This window comes from Rhinatrema bivittatum, chromosome 2 (assembly GCF_901001135.1).
Source record: "Rhinatrema bivittatum chromosome 2, aRhiBiv1.1, whole genome shotgun sequence".
NCBI lineage: Eukaryota > Metazoa > Chordata > Amphibia > Gymnophiona > Rhinatrematidae > Rhinatrema > Rhinatrema bivittatum.
This window is the reverse complement of record NC_042616.1, coordinates 266,091,136-266,102,532: the sequence shown is the minus strand read 5'-3', so window position 1 is coordinate 266,102,532 and position 11,397 is coordinate 266,091,136. Positions and strand designations below refer to the sequence as shown.

At 40.7% G+C, this 11,397-nt stretch overlaps 1 protein-coding gene across 7 annotated transcripts in view; it reads left to right on the top strand.

Moving 5' to 3' along the window:
* Window positions 1-4,687: 4,687 nt before the first annotated feature.
* HERPUD2 (HERPUD family member 2) overlaps window positions 4,688-11,397 on the top strand; it is a 168,162-nt gene continuing 161,452 nt past the window's right edge. For 2 of the 7 annotated variants that reach the window (XM_029589484.1, XM_029589481.1), the window contains exon 1: window positions 4,691-4,879. The gene's annotated coding sequence lies outside the window, so the exon portion shown is untranslated. Of the gene's footprint in view, window positions 5,013-11,397 lie in introns of all 7 variants that reach the window. The other 5 variants (XM_029589483.1, XM_029589480.1, XM_029589482.1 and 2 more) reach the window with 3 other exon arrangements.

Genomic DNA, 11,397 nt, shown 5'->3' with positions numbered 1-11,397 from the left:
CCAGGTTTTACGCTCCCTGTTTAATGTAACTTTACTTTCTACCTTGATGTTAATTGGTTTCCCCTCAGTTACATTGTAAACCGGTACGATAAGACCTAGTCTTGAGCATCGGTATAGTAAAAGAAATTAAATAAATAAATAAATAAATAAATTTTATAAGATACGCGCGTAGCCAAAATGGTAACTCAATGGAACAAAATGGAACTTGTTATAATTTTAGTTTGCTGTATATATATCACGCCCTGTTAAATGTTAACCGGCATGATGTGATTCCTGTCATGAATGCTGGTATAATAAAAAAACACTAAATAAATAAATAAAATAAATATTATGATTAATGTATTTATTATATTTCTTGATTTAAATGTTTAATGGCTGAGGATTGGAGATTTCTGTTTTTCCATTGTTGCACTACATAGAGTCTGACTTATTGCGGTTTTCCTATTCAGTTGTTGCCTGCATGTTTATTATATTGAAATTGTAATTTACTCATGGCTTTCTGAGGGTCAAACCCACACCTAACACGCATTACAACAGCCCTAATGCCATATGGTTCCAAGTGGATTTTTTTGTAGGATTTTCTGGTTGGCACCAAAGAAGTGCATGCAAATACTTGTGATTTTTTTTTTACCTCCGACTTCCAATCGGAGAAAGTTCTTTTTTACTCAACGCACAATTAAACTCTGGAATTTGTTGCCAGAGGATGTGGTTAGTGCAGTTAGTATAGCTGTGTTTGAAAAAGGATTGGATAAGTTCTTGGAGGAGAAGTCCATTACCTGCTATTAAGTTCACTTAGAGAATAGACACTGCCATTAGCAATGGTTACATGGAATAGACTTAGTTTTTGGTTACTTGCCAGGTTCTTATGGTCTGGATTGGCCACTGTTGGAAACAGGATGCTGGGCTTGATGGACCCTTGGTCTGACCCAGTACGGCATTTTCTTATGTTCTTCTATTCTTTTTCATGCAAAATCTACTATAAATGCATAATTTTTAATTGTGTATGTGGAGAGAGCAGGAGGTGGGGGTGCAAGGGTATAATATTTGCTTAGGGCACCTAATACTCCTGCACCAGCAATGGGTTCCGAGGGAGGAGGGTGACAGTTTTTAAAGTTTAGGTTGCTGGAAGGAGCTGGGCATTTTTTTTTTTTTTTTGGCAGGTCCGAGACAGAGACTGAATGAATTGTGGTGTGAGGGATGGCAGGACAATAATTGTTTGCACAGTGCAGCAAAAAATCTAGCACCAGCCCTGCCTAGGATCTCCACCCCATGGAACCAGGACAGGCTGGGTGACCATGAATAAACTGTACTCAGGTAGGATTTTTCGTGTTTAAGGGGACCCCTCGAATAGGATTGTCGTTTGGCTCGCTGGAAAAGCTTTATGCACTTTAAAATCACCAGATACCTAAGATAAAGGATACTTACCCAGAAGAAAAAAACATCTTTGTACGTCAGTGAGTTGTAATTTCACATTTTAAGGGAAAAAATGGTCTTTAATTTGAATGTTAAAGAATAAGTAAACTTTGAATTTAATACCAAGTGCCTTGTCCTGCCTGGTTTGTCCCAATATCTCACCCTGTGGGATGCCACATCTAACAGCACACACAGAAAGGAACACACCACTGTCTGGGACATAAGCGAGAGCTTTCATCACAAAAAGGATCCACCCTTGGGACGGAGAGTCACGTATGGGAGGAGTGCTAGCCAGATGCGTGCCCCGAAGTGTAAAAATGTTAGTGTGCCCTTGAGACCTAAACCCCACCAAGCAAGGGCTACATATGCAACCAGTTTATGAAAATATAATTAGTGATGCGATACCTTCATCTACGCATGGAGTTCCAATTATAGTCATCACAACCTGCAAATAGCTGTAAGTGCTTTATTTAAAAAAAAAACCCAAAAAACTATAAAATCATGCAAACATAGAAACGATGGCAGAAAAGGACCAAATGGTCCATCCAGTTTGTTCAGCAAGCTTATGGCAGCATCCCCCATGCTTATCAGTTTCCCAAATCGTAAAGGTCAGGGCCCTTGTTGGTTACTGTCTGAATCCAATTCCCTGTAACTCCATGTCGTTGAAGCAGAGAGCAATGATGGAGTTGCATTAAGTTTGTAGGCTTATTGGTTAAGGGTAGTAACTGCCGCACAAGCAAGTTATTCCCATGCACTCTCTTCTTCATTTCCATCCTCCAGTTTTAGGGATCCACAGAGTTTATCCCATGCCCTTTTGAATTCTTTCACTGTTTTTGTCTTCACCACCTCCTCTGGAAGGGCATTCCAGCCATCCACCATCCTCTCTGTGAAGAAATATTTTCTGACATTGGTTCTGAGTCGTCCTCCTTGAAGTTTCATTTCATGACCCCTAGTTCTACTGATTTCTTTCCATCAGAAAAGGTTTAACAATTGTGCATCATTAAAACCTTTCAGGTATCTGAAGGTCTATGAAATATCTCCCTGCACATCCTCTCTTCCAGGGTATACATATTCAGATCCTTCAGCATCTCCTCATAGGTCTTTTGATACAGACCCCACACCACTTTGGTCACTCTTCTCTGGACTGCCTCATCCTGACTTTATCCCCCTTCAGATATGGACTCCAGAATTGAAAACAGTACTCCAAATGGTCTCACCAAGGACTTGTACAAGGGCATTATCACCTCCTTTTTCTTACAGGTTATACCTCTCTTTATGCAACCCAGCATTTTTCTGGCTTTAGCTATCACCTTATCACTTTGTTTTGCCATGTTCAGAACGCCAGACACAATTACCCCAAGATCTCTCTCCTGATCAATGTACATCAGTCTTACATCCCCATCATATACGGCTCTTTTGGATTATCACACCCCAGATGCATGACTCTGCACTTCTTGCACTGAATCCCAGCTGCTAAATCTTCGACCACTCTTCCAGCTTTCTTAAATCACTTTTCATTCTCTCTACTCCTTCAGGCATGTCTACTCTGTTGCAGATCTTAGTGTCATCTGTAAATAGGCAAATTTTACCTTCTACCCTTCCACAATGTCACTCACAAAAATATTGAACAGAACTGGTCCCAACACCGATTCCTGTGGCACTCCTCTTAACACAGTTCTCTCTTCAGGGTAGGTTCCATTTACCATTACACTGTCTCCTATCAGTCAACCAGTTTGTAATCCACACCACCACCTTGGCGCTCACTTCCAAACTTTTCGTATTATTCACAAGCCTCCTATGCGGGACTATATCAAACGATTTGCTGAAATCCAAGTAGATCACAACTAGCGCTCTTCCTCGATCCAATTCTCTAGTCACCTAATCGATTTGTCTGGAAGGACATTCCTCTGGTGAATCAATGCTGCCTCAGGTCCAGATCATAGGTAGTTCACTATCCTTTCCTTCAGTAGAGTCTCCCATTAATTTTCCCACCACCAAGGTGAGGCTTACTGGCGTATAGTTTCCGGCCTCCTCTCTGCTACCACTCTTGTGAAGTGGGTCTACCACTGCTCTTCTCCAATCCTTTGGCGCCACTCCCGTTTCCAGGGATCTATTGAACAGATCCTTCAGTGGACCTGCCAGCACATCTCTGAGCTCTTTCAGTATCCTGGAATGTAACTCATCTGGCCCCGTGGCCTTAGCCACTTTCAGTTTGCTTAGCTCCTCCCATACATTCTCTTCTGTAAACGGAGTTTCATCTACTCCAGCCCCATCTATGTTCTATTGATCAGCAATGGGCCTTCTGCTGGGTCTTCTTTAGTGAAGACTGAACTGAAGCATTTGTTTAATATTTCTGCCATTGCTTCTTTACTCTCCACACATTGCTCCTTATCACCTTTCAACTTCACTATACCACCATGTCCACAGAAAAAGGGTCCCTCAGAACTTTCAAAGGCCACTCGCATTAGTGGTTTAGCAAAATTACAGAATCATGGCAAACATTAGCCATTAAACTGGGTAAGCGGATACTGGAAGATGCTAAAGGTGGCCTCCTGTACCTGAGAAAAGCTATTCTGGTCCTCATATTTTATGAGAGTGCGAACTGTAGCCTCCACATCCTGTGAGACTACACCAGACCTATCCTAACTAAAGTTTAACTAGGAACTTTGATCTAGCTTAATGAAAACTAGGAACCCCCTGAGGAAGGTGTATGCGTGTGTGAAGGTGAAGATATTTAGATAAGAAAACCAAAATGAAAAAAGAACCCACCCTCTCTCTTTCTCCAGTAGGGAATTAATAGGAGGAGGGACTGAAATGAACTTAAGCCAATCAAGTTGCTCACATGGTTTTAACTCCCTGCTGTTTTATCATAATAGCGCAATGATCCGTTGTTTATTTAGATTTCTGATTTATTAACATTTCTAATTCTTTCCGCGGGAAACCAAATCATTGCAAGTTCACATTTCAGCCTAACGCCCCCATCCCTACCCCGTCTTAAAATGGTAGTTGCAACGTTAGCCTTGATGTAAAAGAAAACAATGGGCTCCTTAAGATGTAATCCTAAAGAGAGATCCTCGGCTTTAACTCAGAATCTTTTTCGCTCTATTCGTCTTGGCATCCAAGGCCGAACACGATACGATCTCTCCGCCTCCCGACGATTATTTCTGGTTAAGCACTTCTTACTGGACTGAGGGGGAGGGGGAGGGGGAGGGGGGAGGAGCCAGCAGTTTTGCGCAGGCGCAAGCAGGAACCGCCATTCCCACAAGCAGCTTCGCGGGCCGCCCACGCCCTTCCGGGGTGTTTTTATTTATTTTGGCAGCACCTGGTTCTTGACAGCGCCAGTGCCGGTGCCAGCGGATCACAGGGATGGATTGTGACGCATTTCCGGTCTCCATTTTACTTTAAAAAAAAAAAAAAAAAAAAGAAAAGCAATATTTGTGTATCTTAAAACTCTTTTTGTGTGCAGGTGAGCCCCCTCCCCCCCACCCCAACTATAGTAAGGGCGAAGGGAGCCCTGGGGGAGCGTCTCGAGAACGGAGCGCTTGGGGCTGATGAGAGATAAGGGAAGGGTCGGACGGATGGTGAGTGCAGCGGGAAAGGTAAACGGCTTAAAAATAATGAAAGCAGCGTCTCTCTCTCTCCCAAAGACGGGGGGGGAGGCGCTGAAGATTGACTTACTTGTTGAAAAAAGAAAGACTTTAACTGCTGCAGAGAGCGAGCGAAAAGGGAGACAGCTCCAGCGGAGGCCTGTATAGCTCAAGCAGTAAGAGAAATTCCTCTTTGTAGGGGAAGGTTGCATGGGAAGGACTGAATCTGAGAGACATTTCTTGAAGAGAAGAGAAGTTATTTCTTTGCTCTCTAGTCATTTCTTGAAGAGATGACTAGAAGGAGAATTGTCGTGGGTGGTGAACAGAAGAGGACGTGTATCTCATCTGTTATATTACATTTCTAGACCGTTTTGTTCCTTTAACAAAGTTCAACCCAGAGCTTGAAGGTTGTCTTATTTTAGGGCTATGGTCACTCTTACTGTATATGGTTTGCAGTTGCATACTTCCTTAACTCACACTATATATTGGGATTAGTCTGTTGTATCTTGGACCACAATGCATAAGAGAGGCATAAGGTTTATCTAGGCATAGATGTCTGCACATGTTTTTATGCAGAGACAGATTAACAGACAAAGGTAGAATAGATAGTATGCTGTTATCCCAAATATACTTGGTCGCCATCTAATAGCTGGTGCAAATGTTTGCATGGTAGGCAGATTTCATAACAGGAAAAAGGAGAGAACGATTCTATTGAGAGAGAGAGTGGTAGATGCGTGGCATAGCCCACCAACAAACATAAGACTGGAAAAATCCCATGTGCCTAAAATTGTGTATCTGGCACTGGTAGGTAGGAGAGGAGGAGTTTCTGGGTTAAGGCTGGTGTGGCACTATCCTCAGTGGGTGGGAGAGCAGTTGCCACAGGATGGCCATCAAAGAGGAGTGACTAGAATGGACAGAAGGGAAGGGGAAGAAAGGCTGAAGCTATAACAATGTAAAATAAGCTTTAAAAAATTATAAACTTTTTACTATGACTTCAACAATTTGGTCTGATTCTCAACTTCTACAAAACTTTTCTATTCCTGAGCATATTCATCTAAAACTAATTTAAACAAAGTTTGGGACAAACAGAATGCAGTGGTAAGGGCAGATGGAGGGGGAACAAGATAAAATAAATGAGAGAGTGGGGGCTTAAATGTTTCCTTGGTCATTTGAAATACAAAACTGAAGAGGAGAGAATACAACTTGTGCACAGAGTGGCAGCACAGCTGCTTCAGGCTTCAAAAAAGGCTGAGGTAATCTACATGGGACAGCTATTGTTTCATCCCTAACATTGATGAGCACAGGGTGGCCAGATGTTTGATAATCTATTAAACAGCTTGATGGTAAGGCATAGGGCCTGGATGTTGGATAAATTTATAGGATTTTCAACAACTAAAAAAGGAAAACAAGGCTTGAAATAGCCTACCAATTGAGGTGATGTGCACTGACAGATTTTGGATTTAAGTATGAGAATTTATATGCTTATCTACCCAACATGCAAGAGAATCGGAGAAGGATGTAGTGGAGCAGACTGGGTGGGCCAGTTGTCTTTATCTGTGGTCGTCTATTGTGTTACACACTTGCCCTATAAGTACAGTAATCATTTAGATGTGGTCAAACACCAATATGTTGTATCCTCATGATACTTTCAGGTAAGATTGGTGCACAGTTGGCAGTAGTGATATCCTAACCTTGGGTGCGTATGACTGATTAGGTGTTGGTGATTGTGACATCCAGTGATGATCTATGATTTCAGTTGTTTTAGGACCAGATGGTGGATCTGCTGAGCTTCATAAAAAATTTGAGAACAGAAGCCAAGGGTTGTTTTACTGGTGTTTGAAGCTCACATTGGCAGTATTGATCAACATGATGGTGCCAGATAACAATCCATCTTGTGGTGTTTAATTTTATCTCAGTGTTGGTAGTTGATACCACTTTAGATAACAACTGTAGTTTCATTCAGTGCCTAGAATGGTGGTGCTCAGTAGTGAAGTTTTGCTTCTCTTTAAGATTTGCAGCCCAATATAGGTGTAAGCAATCTAAGCCTTCAGATGGCAATTCATAATATGCTAGACTTTTTGTCACATGTTAATACACCGCATTACAAAATGAGCGGTTTAGAGTGAGTCTCTGATCCTTTCAAATCTTTGCTCTTCTGTACTATTTGCTGGGCTTGATTGTTTGAAGTGAGATGAATGTCCCATTAATTACTTGTTGGATTTAAATTATTTTCACAGATGTCTTGAATTCTTTAAATGTGAATCAGATTATGCTATTTGAAATGGGAATGTCAGATGCCTGTTTTGCAAATAGTTGGTATAACAGGGTGATGTTTGCATTTGCAAATGTTTTTTAGGCCAGTGCAGCTTCCAACTGGTTGGTGAAAGTGGCAAAGATAATGAGGAATGTGCTTATCTGTGGAATACTTCCATTAGGTCTGGGCATTCTTTACTATGGATTTTTCATGCTTTCTTCAATGTTGGCTTTATGCAATATTTGGCATGTTTAATTTCTTCACTATATATATTATGTTTTGACATTCTTGGCCATCAGACATAACTTTTACTCAAATTTATTCATATGATTCCTAGATAAGTAGCATTCAATTTCCGAGTTTGTTTTGAAAGTCTTTATTACTCATCAACTATGCACCTGATGATTCTGTTTGTCATCTTCATATGTAGGTGAGGGCATGTGACACATGTCTTTTTAACTTTATTTTTGCAATATTGTTATCATCTGGGGCAATCCTGGCATTGCTTTCAGCTTCAGAATTTTGGGCAGTAGCAAAATATTTAATTTGATGCCCATCAGCTCATGGTACTAGTGTGTGTAATCAATTTTTCCAGAGTAGACTAAGTTACTTGTGTGTTAAAGTATTTGGGGAGACATTTTTTGCCGGTTTATCCTTCCCAAATCTCCATTTGGTTTGCTATCTGCTTCACAACTATAAGATAGAATTGTGGAAATGTTTTTGGCACCTGATACGATAGCTAGTACTTTGATCAATTTGTATGTATTTTGCATCCATAGATGTCATTGTCCTTGAGTAGCAGGAGACTTAATCGCTCATCCATTGGCATCTTGAGGTTCAGTACAGCATCATAGCATGAGAATTGGTGGCAGCTTCTCATTTTAGTGCACCAGTATTCCTTGAGATTGTAGGTTTCTTTGTGATGGCTCATCCACTTCCAACAGTATTCTCTCATTCAGGAAGTGGTGCAGAGGTTCAGTCAGAGCTAGAAAAATCACAGGTGCCAGGTCACCTGAGCACCTAAAGCTTGGGGTCTAGGGCTAGCAGAGCCCGGAGTGCTACAGTGTTGGCAATCAGTGGAATCTCTGAAGTGCTGGGATAGTTGCCACTGACGTTTGGTTGGTGGAGCATTGTGGCAGGTGGGGCCTGGCCAGCAGAGAATCTATGGCTGCTGCTGGTGGACTGAGGGGAAAAAAGCTGGCAGAGAGAGAGAGGAGGAATGTACTTGGAGGGAGGATAGGGAAAATATGGTGGAAGAATAGAGGTATTGAAGGCTGGATATTTTTGATCTGTCAGGGGCTATGTTTAAGATAATTTTATAATAGTGAGGGTGGGGTCAAGGTTTTAATTTCTTTTATATTTATTTGATTAAAATATGAATACATATAACTTTTAATTTGCTAACCACAGGGACTGATTGGGATTAGTGATATTTCAATAATAAAATAGAGTGCTTGGGGCAGAATGGAGAGAGCAAAGTGAAAGAAGAGAAAATAATTGAAAAGCAAAATAGACAAAAAATAAATATCCCTGGCTTAGCTTTGTTTCTGGCTGGCATCTAAGGTTTATGCGTAGTTTTTTCTCTCCTATACTCATGGTCTTGCTTCAATCTTGATTGGAGCTAGGTGAAACAGCTGCATAAATGATTCAGTCTTCATTCATAGAAACATGACTGCAGAAAAAGAGCATATGGCCCATCCAGTCTGCCCATCCGTCCAATTAATTTAGCATTATAATTCCCATCAATTCCTTAGAGATCCACTATATTTATCCCATGCTTTCTTGAATTCAGATACTGTTTTTGTCTCCACCACTTCCACTGGGAGGCTGTTCCACACATCCACCACCCTCTCTGTAAAGAAATATTTCAGAAGATTACTCCAGTCTTACCCCACTTTCATCTCATGACCCCCTTGTTCTAGATCCTTTAAAGGTTTCCATGCACAGGAAGTGAGCCTTTTTCAATGGGAAAGAAGGCTCTAGAACAAGGGGTCATGAGATGAAACTGGGGTAGACTGGAGTAATCTGAAATATTTCTTTACAGAGAGGGTGGTGGATGTGTGGAACAGCCTCCCAGTGGAAGTGGTGGAGACAAAAACTATCTTTTTTTGTCATAGTGTTCCTATTTTGATTCAGGCAGTTCGACAAGTCTCGTATCTCTAGACAGGCTGATGAATACAGCTATAGTGCTTTTGCTCTCCTTGTTGAAAAGTACTAAAAATTACAAGAAAGGAAGCATTTGGACCTCTCTTTTCCAAACAGCTCAAGTTTTGATTCAGGAAGGGAGTAGGAAAGGAGCATTGTTACAATAGGCACACAGTGCTCTTCCCTGAATTCAAAAACAGTATTAGCTGAATGGTGCAAGAGGAAAACAAGAATATAGCAGCAGTCATAAGGAAGCTACTAAACCTCAGATTAAAAAAAAATATATAAAACATTTAAAATCAATATGTGTAGTCTTCACCATCTCCCTTATGTTAAAATTTGAAAAAGGTTTGAATCTTTGTAGAGTTTATCCTTTAAAATTGTGTTGCATCGGATTGATTCTGTGTTCTTTAGAAATTCAGTAAAACGTGTAGGATGGAAAAAATAAGTTTTGAATTGTTTAGATAATCAATTATAAAACCCCATCTTCCAAATCTTTTAAGTTCACAATTAATTTCAATTTGGTATAGTGCAGACTCCTTAGAGTTGGCCATAAATTTAAAGTTTTTTTTAAAATGAGAAATGTTTTATTTTTCTAAGATCAGAGCAGCTTCTGGAAAAAAATATTTATATGTTTTTTAAAGAAGTCAATCTTTTAACGTTTTATTTATTTTTCATGCCACGAGAAAACCTTCATACCCTGCATAAGCTGTTTATAATAAATAATTCTGCAAATATGTTTTCTTAAGCCATATTTTCTTCCCCATTTGTCAGTATTCTACTTTTTCCTTAATTAAAAAAAAAACAACAAAATTTTTTTCCATCAATAAGTAGTCTAAATTAGCTATTATGTGTGGGTGACATCATCCGGCAGCCCCGAACAGACTCGTCTTTCCTAGCTAGTAGAGCTTTAATCTCTAATGTATTGGTGTAGTGCGAGTTTGTAAGCGGAGAGGGAGGTCGGTGTTGGTGTTTTCCGCCATTTGCTTTCCTTCTGTCGGAGGGAGTGTTTGCAGTTTTTAAAGTTCTTCGTTGAACCAAGGTTGTCTTTTGGAAGTGTTCTGTTTGAGTTTTTTTGTTGCCAGTGGACAGAGTTTGTTTGCTGCTATTTCTGTTATCTTGGACCAAGAGTGAAGGGCTGAGTTGGCTGAGGTGATGTCTATAAGTGGAAGTTCTGGGACCAGATGATTGTGTAATTCCTCTGATGTGCAGGGTTTCCTGTATATAAATTCTGGAAGTGGGACACGTTTTTTGCTTGTTTGTTCCAACGAAAAGGCCGAAGATATTAAAGTATGGTCAGACCAGGAGACTGGTTTGCATATGGGTGGAGTTGAGTGTGAGATGCTTGAGTTAACAAATATGAGGTCCAGGGTGTGGCCTGCTCTGTGGGTAGGTTTGTTTATGATCTGTTTGAAGCCTAAAGCCAACATGGCGGTTAGGAATGATTCGCAATTGGTTGAGCGAATGGGGTTGTCGACATGTAAGTTAAAATCTCCCAATATTATGGCAGGACGCTCCAGATTTAAGTGAGTTGCTGTTAATTCTAGTATCGGTGATGCATTGGAGTCCAGCAGGCCTGGGGGGGGGCGTAGATTAGAAGGCTTTGCAGATGGTCTGATTTGAATAGGCCTGTTTCGATTTTTGAGGGTGAGCTAATTGGGAATTGAGTAATTTTTAGCTCTTTTTTGGCTGCTAGGAGGATACCCCCTCCCCTTTTTTTTCTTTCTGGGAATGGAGAAAATATCATAGATTTGAGTTGGAAGTTGGTTTATTAGTGCGGGGTCCGTGTGTTTAAGCCATGTTTCCGTGATGGCGCAGAAGTCAGGATTTTTGTCCAGGAGAATGTCATTGAGAATTAGTGTTTTCTTGGAGAGAGATTGTGCGTTGAATAGTATCAGAGAGAAAAGAGCTAAGCCTAAAGTTTGGGTAAATGGGGAAATCATGATGGGGATAAGGGATTTGTAGGTGGGTGGGCGTGAGATCAAGGAATGTTTTCCT